This window comes from Peromyscus maniculatus, chromosome X (assembly GCF_049852395.1).
Source record: "Peromyscus maniculatus bairdii isolate BWxNUB_F1_BW_parent chromosome X, HU_Pman_BW_mat_3.1, whole genome shotgun sequence".
Taxonomy (NCBI): domain Eukaryota; kingdom Metazoa; phylum Chordata; class Mammalia; order Rodentia; family Cricetidae; genus Peromyscus; species Peromyscus maniculatus.
Genome location: NC_134875.1, coordinates 105,606,027 through 105,625,440, shown reverse-complemented (window position 1 = coordinate 105,625,440; position 19,414 = coordinate 105,606,027).

The window sequence follows — 19,414 nt, the reverse complement described above, 5'->3', positions numbered from 1 at the left end:
GTCCTGGCAGACCTAACAAGCCAGACTTCAATTGGCCAATTAAAAAGACAAGTAATAGAAAGAAGCAGAAAAAAGGGTATTTTTAATGTGTCCACATTGGGAAGAAGAACAAAGATCCAGTGACCACACTTCCCCAAGTCCATCTTCGGGTTTCTGACACGAAGTTTACCTTTAAGTACAAGGAAATAACTATGCATCACTAAGTAGTCCCAGTCAAGGTATGGTTATGGCCATTGCTGAACCATCATTGTCTTGGCTATAGTCTTTAATGTAAAGTGGTATGACAAGTTGTCAGAATCATGAGAAATCTCTTCCAAGTAAAAAAGTTTCTGTTGCCCTGGTGTCAGGCTTCAGACTTTTCCTTCTCCCAGTAGATTACTGGAGGAATCTCATATTTTTCTTTTTAGATTTATGTGTATTCTATGTGTGACCATTTTGCTTGCATGTATATCTGTGCACCACATGTGTGTTCCATGCCCACAGAAGTCAGAAAAGGGCATCAGATTACCTGAAACTGGCATTATTAATGTGTAAGTGCTGGGAACTAAACCTGGGTCTTCTACAGGAGTAACAATGCTCTTAACCACTGAGCCATCTCTCCAGGCCCAAATTCCAGTTCTTTGGGGACCATTGTTTCAATAGTCTGATAAGCAAAGGGAAAGGCACAAGTATTTTTTCATAATAAGTTTCTTGATTCCAGGATAGTTACATACATATCTAGTGTGCCCCAGGTAACAGAAGGCAGGAGTAAGATCGAGGAGGGTTTTTGGGAGGCATTTTGAAGACTTTATCTTTGAGAGACAGAATGTAAGGAGGGTGAGATCACTGGAGTAGTAATGATTTGACTCTGGTTTCATCAGAATGCGCTGCAGCCACTCTGTTGAGAGTAGACTGTTGGGGTAAGAACAGAAGCAGGGAGACTGGTATCTTGTTCACTTGGAATAATAAAGTAACAAACCTCTCAAGAGAAGTCCTATGAAATATGGCACATGTCTCTATAAAACATTAGATGAATCCTGTGTCCATTGGGAGCCTACTCTCACCTGTCAAAAATGCTGTGAGTAGATAGCTATAGTTCATTGACACCAAAAATTAGAGTTAAATATGAGGCAAAGCTATGAATACATATATTTATGCTATAAATGTAAAGAAAATATCTTATCATGCCATAATGAGCATTTCACATTAAAACTGATCTTTGTGGGATGTTATCTGATAATAAAATCTATATATTTTCTCTGCCTCTAGCTCCTAGCTTAGAGCTCCTAAAAATATGTGCTGTTTCTTGACTGATAGGGGTCTTAGGTTTATACTTTGATTTTTTATTTTGTTTTTATTTTCATTTTCTAAAAAAAGACATTCATTTTTATTGTCTATGTCTAAGTGCTTTCCATGCATGTATGTATGTGTACCATGTGCATGCCTGCTGCCCACAGAGGCCAGAAGAGGTGTTAGATCTCCTGGACTTACAGCTCACTGTAAGCTGCCTTGTGAGTTCTGTAAACAGAATCTGGGTCCTCTGGAAGAGTAACAAGTGCGCCTAACAGCTGAACCACCTCTCCAGCCCTGCTATACTTGTTTTGATATTTTACCTTTCATAGTATTCCCCAACTTAACTCTACCAGTCTCTTAAGATTTCCTGGAGTATCATTTTCTAATAAAGTGAATCTTGGATGGATTATGAATTGGGACTGATCTTTCATGACTAGAAAGTTTGAAGTTTTCAGCTTCACCCATTCATCCTCTATGAAGAGGAGAAGGACTGGAATTCGAATTAATAATAGATAATGAAGCCTCTATAAAAATCCCTGGGGATTTTGGAGAACTTCTGACTTTCTCAACACATGAAGGCAGTTAAAAGGTGATGTACAAATCTCTGCTTCTACATAATTTGCTGTATTTATCGCTTCATATGACTCTTTCAATCAGTATCATTCATAACATCCTTTACAAGGACTCATTAACCATAAGCACAGTGGATAATTGTATCCTCTGATTTTTTTCAGTGATAACAGGAATAGAAGCAAAGTGCCCTCTCTGGCAGTAGCCTAAGAAGTTGCCTTCTCCCTTTGGGACAATCACTCAGGGATTCTTGGCTTCACTGAATAAAAGAATTTCAGATTGAGCCACTATGAAGCAGAACTGGATTTTATCAAAAGACCTTTTAAACATGGATCTTAAGTACAGGGTTAATATAAAGAGAGATGCTCTCAGAGAACAAATAAGATACACCCAAGCATGATTATGGATTTCTTAAGAGATGGTCACACTTATGTGTCTTTCTATATCTATCTCTCTTTATATGTTTTAGTAGCCTTAAATTCCATCTTTAAAGATTTTCAGAAGCCATTTTATGAAACAAAATCAAATCAAAGAGTGTAGTCTACAAATGTAGAAGGTCAGTTTTCCTTTGTAGACAAACTTGACTGTGCTAAATTGACAGATGAGAAATGAGTGCTAAAAGATGACGTTACATGTCATTCTGGCTCTAAGTAAGCACAGATGGGTCCCCTATGTCATATATTGTTCCTGTGGCATTTTTCCTTATGAATGATGTGTTAAACTGCTCAGCTCCATGACACTATCAGAAGGGAAGGCAAGCTGGATGTCAGAGTAAAGGAGCATCTCTTCTTTTGGTGATTTTCTTCCTATAGCTTTCTACCCTGCCTCAAGTGACCCAACAAACTACTGAACAGGAGGAAGAGGTTGTGGAATCCTGCAATTTATACCCAAATTGGACAGACATTGTTGATTTGTTGGGAAATTCACCACTTGTGATTGGCATTTGAAAAGCAGGAAACAAAATTGTGGAAACAGCTCTTCTTTGTGACTTGTTTGTTTGTTTTTTGAGATACAATTTCTCTGTGTAGCCCCAGATGTCCTGGAACTGGCTCTATAGACCAGGCTGGCCTTGAACTCAGAGGTCTGCCTGCTTCTGCCTTCTGGAGTGCTGGATTAAAGGCGTGTGCCACCAGCGTCTGGCTGGACATAGCCCTTACTATTGTGTCTGAATATTATGTCCAGGTAGACAGTGTCAGAAGTTCAATGATAAGCTATTCAGACAATGTTGGAGAATCAGCTAGTATGGGAGGAGGTGAGGAACTATACACATCTGAGTCATACAAATGTGCTGTGGTATTGTAAATGATGTGTTCTGAAAAGATGAAGAATATTGAGAATATAATAGGAAGAAATAGGTTATTCTGTTTCACATGGGTACTTATTTTTGAAATTGAAATTTTCACTGAACAGCTATATAAAATATACAAATATCTCAGTGTATTTGCTAAATTAAACCAAGCCAATAGTTCTGTGCCAAAATTGTTCTTTTGTTTTAACAAAAAGAAAAACATGACCTCTCATGCCGTCTTTTGAAGAGTGACAGAATGTGCTTGAGATAATAGGTAACCAAGTGAAAATACAGGAGACACAACACACACACACACACACACACACACACACACACACACACAAATTAGATGAAAATCAAAATGAAGTCTTTTCTTGAAGTGTGAATATCTGAGACATAAGCTAAATTAATGTCTGTAAGGATATTGTTGCAAATATAGCCTTGAAGCATCTTTATCACAGCAATTTAGAAAAGTGATCCCTACTTCTTAATCAGAAACAAAATATCCAAGCAAAAAGGAAGTTCATAATTAATGATTTTTAATGTCTGGCCTTTGTTCAATGTTAACAATATTCAATTCTTTCTGCTGTACTCATTTTTTTATTTTATAATTTAATTTAATTTTACGTATCAGCCACGGATTCCCTTGTCTTCTCACCTCCATCGCTCCCCCTCCCCGCAGCCCACACCCCATTCCCATCTCCTCTAGGGCAAGTACTCATTTTTTTAAATCTCATTTAAATAGTGACCAAAATACTATACTCTGGTTTCCTAAAGTAAGAGGTAAACTTAGGAGAAGCTTCACTGAAAGGCATCTCCTGCATTTTGTCATGCAGGCATTAAAGTGGAAAAATCATCTTGTTTTCTACAATAGGCATCTGCAACTGCAGATGTCAGTGGAATACTACACTTTTTACCTGAGGATTATCCATGCAAGATGAACATTTGTCCATGCTTTTCTGGGCCCAAACCACCAATTTGATCTTAATTTTATTCTCAAAATGTGGTCACATTAAATAAATCTCTTCTGCTTTCCTTTATTAATTTGGCTGAGATGATGTGACTTATCAAGGTTTAATTGGTTTCCTGAGGACAGGTAGCTGAATCTGGCTTGAGGCACAGGCTGTGACACCCCAAATTGAAAAACATAAATTATGCAGATAGTAAGATCTTCTTGTAATTGGTGATCTTTTAGGTTCAATAACATATGGTTCTTATAACAATACTGCTCTTAGTTGTGGGTTGAAGATAGACTTCAAAAGAGCAAGGATAAAACAAGGATATCAAGCAGATGATTAGAGTGATCCAGTCACCCTGGATTATATGGTAAAAAAGGAGATCAGACAGTGCATATAAAGTAAAGCAAGTAGTATTTTCTATATGATGCAAAGAAAGAAATATGAGAAGGATTCCTCTGAAGCTTCTGACTTTAGCAATGGGAAGAGTTTCATAAGTTGAGATGGGAACATGGGACATGGTAGAAGAGACTTTGGTGACCGTATCAAAAATTCACTTGTAGAAAACTTATTTTTCAATGTTTATTAACAGATGAGAAGGGAGAATATGTGTTTCAGAGGCTGAGTGATATATAGACGAAGTGCTAAGAACTATTAAATTCCTCTTTAAAGTTCCAAGGCTCTCTCAGGGCAGTTGAAGTTGGAAAGTAGCTGGCAGCAGGAAATTGGCCCCTTTGAGGTTTGTGGCAAGAATTTAAAGAGAGTCATCAGCGTAGCTGTAAGCGTTTTTCAACTAAAATTTGCAATAAGAAAACATGCAAAGCAAAAAAAAGGATATGATCAAGGTTATCAACAACAACAAAAACTACAGAAAACCTACAATCTCATGGAAACTGAATAATGCTCAACTGAATCACCAATGGGTTAAGGAAGAAATAAAGAACGAAATTAAAGACTTCCTAGATCAATGAAAATGAAGACACCACATACCCAAACTTATGGGACACTATGAAAGCAGTGCTAAGAGGGAAATTCATAGCACTAAATGCCCACATAAAGAAGTTGGAGAAATCCCACACTAGTGACTTAACAGCACACCTGAAAGCTCTAGAACAAGAAGAAGCAAAGTCTCCCAGGAAGAATAGACGCCAGGAAATTATCAAAGTGAGAGGTGAAATTAATAAATTGGAAACTAAGAGAATAATACAAAAAATTAATGAAACAAAGAGTTGGTTCTTTGAGAAAATCAACAAGATAGACAAGCCCTTATCCAAACTAACCAAAAGACAGAGAGAGAGAATCCAAATCAACAAAATCAGAAATGAAAAGGGGGACATAACAACAGACATTGAGGAAATCCAGAGAATTATCAGGTCATATTTCAAAAACCTCTACTCCACAAAACCGGAAAACCTAAAAGAAATGGACATTTTTCTGGATAGGTACCACATACCTAAGTTAAATCAAGACCAGATAAACTATTTAAATAGTCCAATAACCGCTAAGGAAATAGAATCAGTCATTAAAAGTCTCCCAACCAAAAAAAGCCCAGGACCAGATGGTTTCAGATCAGAATTCTACCAGATCTTCAAAGAAGAGTTAATACCAATACTCTCTAAATTGTTCCACATAATAGAAACAGAAGGAACATTACCAAACTCCTTCTATGAGGCTACAATTACCCTGATTCCTAAACCAAACAAGGATGCAACAAAGAAAGAGAACTACAGACCGATCTCCCTCATGAACATTGATGCAAAAATACTCAATAAAATACTGGCAAACAGACTCCAAGAACACATCAGAACAATTATCCACCATGACCAAGTAGGCTTCATCCCAGGGATTCAAGGGTGGTTCAACATATGAAAGTCCATCAATGTAATACACCATATAAACAAACTCAAAGAAAAAAACCACATGATCATCTCACTAGATGCAGAAAAGGCATTTGACAAAATCCAACACCCCTTCATGATAAAAGTCTTGGAGCGATCAGGAATACAGGGAACATACCTAAACATAATAAAGGCAATTTACAGCAAGCCAACAGCCAACATCAAATTAAGGAAGTACCTTCGAAAGAAAATTAGTCAAAGGAGTTGAAAATACATGTAAATAAATGAAGAAACACATACTGGAGATAGACATTTAAATACTTTTTACTGATGTACACACAGCACAAAAACTTTAAAGATGCCTAGTTTTGAACCAAAGGCTGAGGGCCCCCAACTGGATCAGGCCCTCTGAATAGGTGAGACAGTTGATTGGCTTGATATGTTTGGGAGGCATCTAGGCAGTGGTACCAGGTCCTGTGCTCATTGCATGAGTTGGCTGTTTGAAACCTGGGACTTATGCAGGGACGCTTGGCTCAATCTGGGAGGAGGGGACTGGACCTGCCAGAACTACCAGGTTGATCTCAGACCTGGGGGAGGCTTTGCCCTGGAGGAGGTGGGAATGGGGGGTGGGCTGGGGAAAGGGGAGCAGGCAGGAGGGGGGAGAACAAGGGAATCTGTGGCTGATATGTAGAACTGAATGGTATTGTAAAATAAAATAAAAGGAAAAAAAGAATGCTAAAAAAAAATAAAGGACATACAAATGGGGAAAAAAAGATGCCTAGTTTACGTGATTGTAGCTAAAGTAGTTCTATCCTGAATGTTAAAAGGAATGGTATTTCCTTTTAACAGGATTTCCTGAAAGTCAACCTGTTTGCAAAACACATAAGAATGATTATTTTTTGGAACTTCTTGTAAACCAAGTATTTCCTTGAGGTACTTGATGTTTATTACAAATTCATCTTAAAGATTAATTCTGGTGCTGGAAATTTGAAGAGTGATTATTGCCAATGTAAAATTGTTTTGTCCAAATTTAGGGCTTTTCTCTATGAAACAAGAATTGTGAAATAAGTTCATAGTATTTGTGGTCTTTCTCATAGTATCTGATGTGATATTCAGAATAAAATTCAGAAACGTTGAACCAATGCCACTCTTTTGCTTTGGCTATTAATACAAAAGATGTAGAAGGCAGGTATAAGGGAAATATTCAAGTTAATTAAACCATAGTTTTAGGAATTCTTTTTTTTTTTTTTTTTTTTTTTGGTTTTTCGAGACAGGGTTTCTCTGTGTAGCTTTGCGCCTTTCCTGGAGCTCACTTGGTAGCCCAGGCTGGCCTCGAACTCACAGAGATCCGCCTGGCTCTGCCTCCCGAGTGCTGGGATTAAAGGCGTGCGCCACCAACGCCCGGCAGTTTTAGGAATTCTTGACTGTAAAGTTATGTTATTAAACTTTGGGGTTGCAAGCTGTGCCTCAAGTCATGTCTGGCCGTTGTCAATATGCCAATTAAAAGACTGAAATTAAAAGTAAAAAAAAAAAAACGGAGATTTTTTGCCACTGTGTAAATTTATGAGAGGCACAGTAAAGCAACCAAAATGGCCAGTCCATGAGTGGTAAGGGAAAGTTTATTCCTAACTGCCAATGATGTCTTAGGGAAAGCAGAGAGATGTGAGACAGAAAAATCTCTACATTTATAAAGAGAAAGGGTATCTGAGGAAGGACGAGTGTGAGCTGAACCAGTCTGGAAGTTTTAGGTTAGAGGCAGGGATGAGAGGGGCCAGAATACTAGCATAGACTTTGAAATGTGTAATGGGCACTTGTGAGAAGGGACCTAGGAAGTATGGAGGTTATCATGAACTTCGATATGCTGATAGCTGTAGTGGGTATATGTAAATAGAGAGCCATATTTCTCCTTTTGGTGGAAGTAGGAAAAATTACTTCTTTGTGGGGGAAGGAAAACCTATTTCACAAGTTCCTGAGGGATGGTGACTGTTATCTAACCACCAGAAATTCTTCTACTTTTACAGTCCAGCTTGAGATGGGCCTAGACCAAATTTTGGAGCAAATTAGTGGGCCTGCCATTTAGTGGGGAATAAGATACCCTTTGGAAAGGACAAGTAAGACTTAGGGGGTTCACTGGATGTTTTTGGCTCCTTAGTTAATTGGCTTATTGAAGACAGGTGGCCAGACGTGGCGTTGGATATAGATTGTCATTTCCAATTTCAGTAACAGAGACTCTGGAGTTCAGTGGGCTCAATTGTTCTTCCAGTCTAGAGATAAATGCAGTCATTGGGATGTGTCCACTATTGAAAAATAACTTTCCTGTGTATATCAGCTAATTCCATAGTGAGGCCTTACTATTTGCTTTTTGTAGTGATTCTGGTTTTGTTTCTCTAAATCTGTCAGTATTGGTCCCAAATCTTCCAAATCAAGCTCAAATAAACAAACAAACAAATAACCACAATTCACTGTCAAATTTCAAAGCCTTATGCAACAAATGTAAAGACATGTCAGAGATCAGCATCAGCCTAGCAACTTACACTGACTATTGGACTCTGTATTCCTATTTGTATCAGAAATACAATGACGTATTTTTGCCCAAAGATATTTGAACATTGCATAATACATTGAGAGTTTTAACTCTATTGATTAACGCACAACACATTAATTTAGAGTAAGATTCCATTAGTTCTTCTGATGGCTCAGTTAACACTGTTAATTGATATTGAACAACAAGTCCCTTGAATATTTTTCACATTAATTGCTATCAAACTCAGTCTCCTGAATCTTGTACTAGTAATTAATCTTTTGGACTTTGGTGCTAAGCTCTTGCTTTCCCTTAGTAGGCCTCACCTTGTTGATTTTACCAATTCTTTCTACTCTACTGGGTACTTTAACAATTTTGATTTGACTTTCTGAGTTCTTAATCAATATTTCTGTGCAAAAAGCAGTTAATATAGTAGGTCTCAAACTACTGTCTATCTGAAAACTTGGATTTATGAAAAATTCTTAACATTTCTTAGTTGATTAAAGTGCTTTAAGTCCTCAGATTGTTTACGCAACAATGTGGCCATATGTTATCTTTCTGAGAGTCTGAACTTTTTGGCATATGACAGGTAGAAGTATCTATGTTGCCAACTCCATTAGGAAAAAAACCAAGATGAGCTTGATAGCACAGGAGGGTCAGGGGTTCAAGACCAGCTTTGGCTATGTAGTCAGTTGGTGGTCAACACGGGCTACTGAAAACAAACAAATACACAAACAACCCTCAATTGAGCCCTAAAGGACTTTTCCTGGATCAGAAATACTGTATGCACATACCTGCATTTCAGTCGGTGGGGAAGAGAATGCTCTACATCAGAAGCCTGAACGTGGATTCCAAGTTTCTCCACCTGTCTCTCCTCTTACGGTTTAGAAATATTAAAATACCTGTAATAAATCTTAACTCTGATTATAAGGACATAATGTCTCATGAGTCCTTTCTATGAATATTTTAAATAATTTCTAAATGTTGGCATGGCATTACAGACCCCAGAAACACAACCCAGCTTGAACACCTACAGATGTAAATTGCCTGTCCCAGCTATCAAGCAAGTGTGATAGTTTAAGAATGATTGTGATTTATAAGCTTCAATGTCTTCGTTTATGTAGAGTGATTAGTAGTCACTATATATGTTTGGTTAGAGTTTCCACTGTTCTTTAAAACAGTACTTTGTTTTTGTGTTTTTAAAGTGCTCATTACTCAGTTTCCTCTTGAAAAGAAGAGCCTTGGGGTTGGAGAGATGGCTCAGCCTATCCACTGATCAGATCACATACTGCTCTTGCAGAGGATTTAAATTCCATTCCCAGTACCTACACTGGACAGCACAACCACCTATAACACTAGGTCCAGAAAATCTGACCCCCTTATCGGGCCTCCTTGAGCACCAATCTCATGCACAGAACTCTCTCCCCCATGCACATACACAATGAAAAGGGAAAAGAAAATTGGTTGGGGAATTTTCAAAACAACAGATTCCATAGACATTGTCAACATCCCATAACAGACACACCCTCTGAGCAGAGAAAAAACATCTTCTTATCTCTAATTATGGACTGTTTCTAGCATACAAGTAATATAGAGACTAATATAAAACTTCACCAATGTAACACTACTAAGATATAGTCAGTGTTAACATTTTGTTAGTACTCCAGATATTTTAATTTTAATGATTTCCTTATGTTTTTTGTTTTGTTTTGTTTTGTTTTTGGCACAAGGCCTCATGTATCCCAGGCTTCAACTGGCTACATCGTCTAAACCTTCCTTGAAGTTGTGATTCTCCTGCCTTCATCTCCCAAATGCTGGGATCACAAGCATGCACTGCCATGCTTAGTGTAGCATTTTTATTTCCCAATAAACTAAATAATAGTTGTGAATTCCTACAATCCCAGCACTTGGAAGGCAAAGGCAGGAGAATCACAATATCAAGAACAGCTTGAACTATATAGCAAGACCCTGTGACATAAACCAAGGGCTGGGCACTATGGGATTCAGTATAAAGGTGCCCCAGAAACAAATGAAACAAAAACTACCACATTGTCCAGCTACTGTTATACATACCTGAAGGCATCTAAATCAGCATAAAGTAGAGATAACTGAATACACATGTTGGATAGCAATATTTACAATAACCTTGTTATTAAATCAGCCTAGATGTCCATGAGAAGAAAAACAGACACAGCAAATATTATATATATAATGGAATTGTATTCAGCCATAAAAGGAAAAATTTTTTATTTGCAGGAAAATGGATGACCCAGCAATCATCATATTAATATGCCAGTTTTACAAAAGCTAGTAGTTCATACTTTCTCATATGCAGGAGCTGTACATGTGTATAGATTATATATATATATATATATATATATATATATATATATATATATATATTACATTCATCTATTTTGTGTGTGTATACCACATGAGCTCTGTGGCTAAAACTCAGATCTCCAGGCTTGGTGAGAAGCAATATCTGCTAAGCAGCTTTGCTAGTCCCATAAAACATTAAAGTCAGCAACGGATGGTTTGGAAAAAGAAGGGAACCAGAGAGGGTAATAAATTGGAGTGAGTATGAAAAAAGTACATGATAGATACATATGAAAGTGTCATAATGAAATCCATTATTTTCTATTGCAAATACATTCTGATTTTGAAAATGTGCAATAATAAAAAAGAAATTAAGAATGTACCACCATCACTTTGTGCTGTATTAAAAAAATGATACCTTCATACTGTGAATGTGTGAATTATTAATATAGTCTGGGTTGCATATTTAAAAATCATATTAAAGATATAAAAAGTAAACAGTGGCTGAGGCTAGTATGCTGAAGATCTTTGATTTGTCCCTTGTCACTGAAAATAATAAAGAAAGATGAAATTGAATATTTTTAGAATAAAAACATTTTTACATGTTCTCTTCAATGACTCATCCAAATTGCGTCCGCCTCAGTGGTGGTCAAGACCTTTAGACATATCTGTTTATCAATCTTTCAGCATCCATTTAATGTAGAGTTGTTTGAAGTGTGTTTAATCTTTACTGAAGTGTTATTGTTGTGTTAAAATGTGGTTGTTTTCTATACTTTCCTCTACTGATAAGTAGTATTTTCTATGTAGATCATGAAGCCTCAGCATATATATTTTCTTTGATCTATATTATGCAATGTTACACTATACAACTCACTTTTAATATATATTTTATAGGCCAAGTACTATATTTCATAAATCAGAATTTCTTGAGACTGAGATGCAGCTTCAGCATGTTTAAGAACTAGCCACTATACAGGTAAATGGATAGGAGAGAATGAAGAAAAAAGGCAGCTAGATCAAGGCTTGCACATAAATTAGTTTATTGGGGACATGCAGATAGAAGCATGGTCAAGGGTAGAAGTAGAAGCCGTGGATCGCCATCATTTGTGTCAAGGGACAGAGGCCTATGGAATGGACAGGCTTCATACATGCCACAATGTACCTGGTTTTACTCAAGCTAATCTCAAAGATGTCAGTAGGTGCTGCTTGTAAAACTCCACAGAACACTCTAATAGTTTTATTTCTAGTATACTGGAAAGGTGTGGGAGACCAACTGACCAGGGTTGCTTAGGGGCATTCATAGCAGTTGCAACTTAAGATTCAGTTCAAGCTAGGATGCATTTGAACCATTGTACTCTCTTGCTTTTTTAGAAAACATTGAAAATATTCACGAGGCTTTCAATAGTAAATTGAGATAAATTTAAAGTTTATCTCACTCCAGCAGCACATGCTCATTCCAGCAGCACAGTTACTACAAAATACAAAGTTTGGAAATAAGTGAGTGGATACAATCACATGTAGCAGGAATCTTAACAGGTCATATTAATAAAATCAAACCTGAGGCCAGTTATTGGGGTGAATGCTGGAAGATCAGAGAAGCAGAACAAGCCACCGCTACTTCACCTTGTCATTTCCTCAGCTGATCCTCTTTCCTCAGACTGGAAGCCTCTGAGTCCTCAATCAGAATGAATCTCAGCTGAACTGCTGCTCGAAAGCCTGAAAACTTAACCAGGCCAAATGATTCTAGTTTCTGGTCCTCACGCCTTATATATCGTTCTGCCTTCTGCCATCACTCCCTGGGATTAAAGGCTCACTTCTTGGGATTAAAGGCATGTGTCATCATGCCTGGCTGTTTCCAATGTGGCCTTGAACTCACCGAGATCCAGAGAGATTTCTGCCTCTGGAATGTTAGGATTAAAGGCGTGTGCTACCACTGCCTATCCTCTATGCTTAATATTGTGGCTGTCCTGTTCTCTGACACCAGATAAGTTTATTAGTGTGCACAATATTTTGGGGAACACAATACCACCACTATCACAATTCTTTGCATGTATGAATTTCTCAAAGAATTATGAAAAGCATTTTTAAAAGTTCAGAAACAAGATTTTTATTGATTGGATAATTTTGGCTAAGTATTTGGCTAAGTGCTAAGGACTTAATCTATTTATAAAAAACATTTGTACTCAAATATTTTAATTTGAAAATACAACAGCAAACATTTATATCCACAGATAATGTTTTCTTAGAATACAAACACATTGATAGTTTTTTTTCCTTTTATTTTATTTTACAATACCATTCAGTTCTACATATCATTCATGGATTCCCTTGTTCTCCCCCCTCCATAGTTTTAAATATATTCTCTGGGATTATTTTTGCCCACAAGAGCTTTTAAGTAATGGTGAGATCATTGTCTTATAAGTGCTAAAATATTTAGTATCTGAAACTTTTCTACCTCTGATAAATATATATATATATACAATTACTTAAGTTATTTTTATTTTATTGCTTTTTAAATTAGATTTATTCTTTTTATTTAATTTGTTTTTTGAGATGGTGTTTCTCTGTGTCTCTGGCTGTTCTGGTTAGCCTCAAACTCCAAGATCTGCCTGTGTCTGTGTTCCCCATGCTGGGATTAAAAGCATGTGCCACTGTGCTCAGCTACTCATTTTTTTAAATGTGTGAGTGTTTCGTCTGAATATATGTATGTGCACCATATACATGACTGGTGGGCTTGGAGGTTAGAAAAGGGCATCATATTTCCTGGAACTAGAGTTACAGATGGCTGTGAGCCTCCATGTGGGTGCTGAGAATTAAAACTTGGTCCTCTGCAAGTAAACAAATGCTCTTAACCACTGAGCCAACTTTTCAGCCCCTAGTTAACCTATTCTTAACTTGAAAGGTTAAATTTGTATGAGTAAATTTTAAAGCAAAATTAGGCAATTATTTATCTTTTAGAACCATAATTTTTCTTTATGTTAATTGTATTAAAGTATATTGGGCCAGGCGGTGGTGGCGCATGCCTTTAATCCCAGCACTCGGGAGGCAGAGGCAGGCGGATCTTTGTGAGTTCGAGGCCAGACTGGTCTACAGAGCAAGATCCAGAAAAGGTACAAAGCTACACAGAGAAACCCTGTCTCGAAAACACCAAAAAAAAAAAAAGCATATTTGTTGTACAATTAATAGGTTTTTGGTAATATTTCTTATGGGTACATCAGGTATTTTTCTCTTATTTTCCTTCATTACCCTCTATTGTTCCCCTCCTCTCTTGTACTGTGGTGCTTCCTCTTCCCAAAGCTACTCCCTTTCTAGTTATGGTGTTTAGAAGAAAACTAGAATATGCATATAAAAAAAGTATACAGTATTTGCTTTTCTGCAATGGCTCAACACACATGGATTTGTTCCTTCAGTTAGTGTTTATCTTGGTAACTCTTTATACTTCCATTGGTCTTAAAGGCTAACTGCTAGACATAGTTAGCAGTTATTTACTTTCAGAGCTTGACATACACCACACCACACTTTCCTGGCTTTTAAGGATTCTGCTGAGAGGCCTGCTGTTAGACTGATATGTTTTCCTGTGTATGTGAAATATCAATTTTCTCACAAAGCTTTTTTATTTTTTGTTTTGCCTTTTTGACATCCAGACTATAATATGTCATGGGGGAGTTCTTCTCTGGTCACGTTGATTTGGATGTCTAAATATCTTTTGTGTTTTGATGTTCATGTCTCTAGATTTAGGAATCTTTTTCTTATAATTTCATTGGTTACATTTTCTATGTTGTTGGTTTATAGCTCATTTCTGTTCTTGGAACCAGAATATCTTAGGTTTGTTTTTTTAATCATGTCTCAGAATTCTTAAAATTGTCATCTTCCTTGTTATGATTCTTTATTCCTTTCTGGGTATAATATTTCCGCAACTTTGTCTTCTATGTCTGAAAACTCTTTTTTTTTCTACTTAATCAGGCATATTGGTGATGTGTTATTTATTTGATTTGTTGTGATTTGCATTTCTACCACTTCTTCTTTCTTCCAGAAGCTCAATTTCTGTATTGAATTTCTCATCCATGTTACTGATTTTCTTGTGTAAGGCCTGAATTGACTTCTTCACTTGATTCATTTACTTGTTTAAATCCCCTGTTGGAGTAATCAATTGTTTTTAAAATTAAACTTCTAAAATCCACTTCAGTTTCTTAGAATTTGGTCTTTAAAGAACTGAGAATTTTGTAAGAATTATGTTTCCTTGCCTTTTCATATTTTCTATGTTTTTGAGTTATGAGTTGCACATCTACTGAGGCACATGTGTCTTTCAGTTTTATGTAGAGGTCTTCATAATGAAGAGCCTTTACTCATAGTTCAATACTGAGCACCACTGAGAAAGAAGGATACAAATCACTGCAACAGCAACAACACTGAAATAAATCAGTTATACAAACACAATTAAAATCAGTTAAGTCCAATGACACTACCAATAAACATGAAAATTGACAAAATAATATATTTGTGATTTATGAGGCTCAAAATTATTTAAGGCAAAATTAGTAATAATGACTGAATGAAGTAAAGGAAGGGACAGGGTGATACCCTCTTCTGGGCTCCATATCCTGGCCTACAACTTTGGAAGAAGACTTTGCCTTTACCAGAGGCCAGGCAGGATCTAGAAACCCCAGGTAAGACACTGCCCACCACCTATTAAACCTCATTAAACCAGCCCAACAACCCCAGACTGCACCCCTTCCCTTGGGCTCCATACTAGGGCCCATAGCCCCAGCAGCTTTTCTTGACACCAGGCTGGTCCTAGAAACCTATTAGGATACAACCCACAGCCCACTAAATCTCTTTAAGCCCACCCAACAACCCCAGACTGCATCTCAACCCCTGGGCTCCATATCCTGATCCACAACTCTGGGAGAAGACTTCGGCTTTACTGGAGGCCAGGGCAGATCTAGGGTCCCCAGGCCTAAAAAAGCCCAATGAAGACACCCTACTAAACCTGAAGACTTGCTAGTCACTAGAACCCTTGGCCACTTAGGCCAGAAGAACAGAGAGGAAACAGAAATCAAGGAATAAAACACCCATTCAATGAAGATAAACACAAGAATCAACACCTAGACCCATATTCATCCCACATCCAGATGTCTAAACACCAGTATAAGAATACAATGAATAACCGAAAGGGTAATATAGCACCACCAGAATTCAGCTATCCAATAACAGCAAGACCTGAGCAATCCAATGCAGCTGAAGCACAAGAAAACAACCTTTAAAATAACATTATGAAGATGATAGAGGCCTTTAAAAAGGAAATGAAAAATCCCTTTAAAGAAATTGAGGGAAAGACAAAGAAAAGATGAAATCAACAAATCCCTAAAGGGATGCAAAGAAACCCAAGAAAAAAACAAATAAACAGGTGAGGGAAACAGTTCAAGACCTGATAATGGAAATAGAAGAAATAAAGTAAAAACAGAGGGAATCCTGGAAATGGAAAATCTGGCCACAGTCACTCTGATATCCAAACCACACAGAGACTCAACAAAGAAAAAGAATTGCAGACCAATTTTCCTCATGAATATCATTGCAAAAATACTCAATAAAATACTGGCAAACAGAATCCAAGAATACATCAAAAAGATTATCCACCATGATCAAGCAGGCTTCATCCCAGAAATGCAGGGATGGTTTCTGTCAATGTAATTCACAATATAAACAAATGGAAACAAAAAAATCCCACATGATCATCTTATTACATGCTGAAAAAGCCTTTGACAAAATCCAATACCCCTTCATGATAAAAGTGTTGGATATATCAGGGATACAAGGGACATACCTAAACATAATAAAAACCATATACAGCAAGCTGTTGCCAACCTCAAAGTAAATGGAGAGAAGCTCAAAACAATTCCACTAAAATCAGAAAGAATACAAGGCTGTCTGTCCACCCTCTACATACCTATTCAATATACTATTTGAAGTTCTAACTAGAGTAATAAGACAACTGAAGGAGATCAATTGGATACAAATTGGAAAGGAAGAATTCAAAGTATCTCACAGCAAACTCCCTGTTCCACTAACTCTTAAAATCTTTCTGTCCACTCTTCTGCAATATTCCCCAAGCCTTACAGTCAGGAGTGCTTTGTAGCTGTATCCATTGAAACTGCGCTCCACAATTCTGCAATTTGATTGGTTGTGGTTTTTGGTACTAGTCTCTGTTGCAAAGAGAAGCTTCTTTGATGAATGGTGATGACTACATTTACTTTGACTTCAGAATTTATGATGATGTGGTTTTAGTCTGAACTAAATGAGATTTTTTTTTCAATTCTACCACATGCATTAAAATTTACTAAAATTGTATTTTTGAAAGGGATTTAATTTCACTGCTGGACCATGTAACTCAGTGGTAGACCTCCTGACCAGAGTGCATACAATCTTAGGTTCAGTTCCTCATATAAATAAGTAAGTAAATAAATAAGTTTCCTTACAGTTGAGTAGAGTAATAAAAATAAATAACAAAAACACTATCAAGGGGAGGTTGCTCACTGTTTAAGAGCACTGGCTGTTCTTCTAGAGGGCCCCGGTTCAATTTTCAACACCTATGTGGTAGCTCGTAACCATCTGTAACTCCAATCCTAAGGGATCCACCACCATCTTCTGGAACCTCCTAAGTCACCAAGAGAGCACATGTTGCACATACATACATGCATGCAAAATACCCATAAACATAAAATTAATTAATTAATTAAAAATACTACCAAAACTAACCTTTACCAAATCTATCTAGGAGGTTAGTGAGTGACTGGATGCAGTTAATTTGGGATTTTTCTGTCTAGCAAGTCTCCCAGAATAATTTTTATATCTTAATGCATTCTAAACAACCAGCTAGAGTACAAATGACAAAAGATGTCTTCTTATTAAAGAGGAAGACACTTCCTACTTCTGTAGATATTATATAATAGCTTATCATTGAGAAGTCTCTATGTAGAAGAAATAAGAGGGTAACTAAGCTCTAGATGAAACAAATATCTCTCTTCCAATAAATAAATTTAGTGAATTCTTGAAATGGTGACAACTCTTATCTACTACACAAACTGAACTCTTGAGCAGATGACACAAAATAATGTGTAAAAAGTTCACAGTGCAGTTCATCAACTTGTCTGAGTGCACTTATACAAAATATCTGCACACAGTTATACACAAGTAGCCTTTTTTCTTAAAGACTGACATGGAGGGAGACCAGAATCTCAGGAATCCTAGGACCTAGGATTCTAAGTCAGCCCTCCAAATCAGATTAGACCTTGTTTACATGTGTTCTACAAATGCAGTAGTTGAGGGATTCCAGAAAGCAGCCCACTCAGGTTTTATATCCCTGTCTCTGTGAAATGTTAGGCTAAACATTAAAGGATTTCCTGTGTCTGGGGGCTGCAGGACAGCAGGAGCAGAGCCTGTGCAGCTCCTTCCCTCTGTCATAATGTTGCTTTTCCAGCACATGCTGAAATTAAGGAAGAACTGAATTGTTTCAAAATCACCTAGTTCTGTCTTGAATTTAAAAGACTTATTGTCCAGGGCATTTTTTTGCAGTTGAAGCACAAAATAAAAGAATTGGTGAGAAAAGGGGGTATAAACTTTGAATGGACACTGTGAAAGTATTTTTTTTCAAAGACAGAAAGTTTTTGTAAGTGGGACAACAATCTTAGAAGAATAAAGTTTCAAGGTCAAGGTAGTCTTAAACTTAGACTATCAATACATGACATTTGGAATAAAATATTTCCTTAGATTTTTAATACTAGTACCATCTGGCCAATGATAGTTATTTAGAGATAGTTATTTAGTTATTTAGAGATAGTTATTTAGTTATTTAGGTAGATATTTTTTTAGAGCTGCAGTCATAAGTGGACAGTTTACTTAAGTGCAGATCTCCAGTCTTGAAGCAGTCTGCAATGGCAATATTCACTAATTGACTGAGATCTTCTTTTGGCAACAGAAAAGCTCCTTTTAAGTTACCAACTCTAAGTGTTCTTCAGACTTTTAACTGTTTAAATTATGAGACCTGTGGTGGTTTGAATGAAAATGGCCCCCATAGGTTCATATGGAGTGACAATATTAGTAGGTGTGGCCTTGTCTGAGTAAATGTGGCCTTATTGGAGGAAGTGTGTCACTAGAGGGTGGGCTTTGAGGTTTCAAATGCTCAAACCAGGCCAGTCTCACTCTTTCTTCCTGGTGCTTCCTGATCCAGTTGTAGCACTTCCAGCTCCTTCTCTATCACCATGTCTGCCTGCATGCTGCCATGCTTCCACCATGATGATTAGGGACTAAACATCTGAAACTGCTGGACAGTTCCAATTAAATGCTTTCATTATTAAGAGTTACCATGGTCATGGTGTTCCTTCACAGTAATAGAAACACTAACTAAGGCAAGACCCGTCAGAGATGTTCTACATGCATAAATATAGACAATAACTCAATATCTTTGGAGAAATCCACTGATAGATATGAATTCATTTATTATGTGACCTTAGAGGCCCCAATGTCCTATTATCTGTTCACTGTCTTAAAACTGAAGAACTGGGAAAGTTAGTTGTAATAATTTATTTTGAGTAAAGAGGGCAGGGAGCCAAAGGAGTCAATGTTTAAAGCAGCAAAAGACAAATGTCTCAGT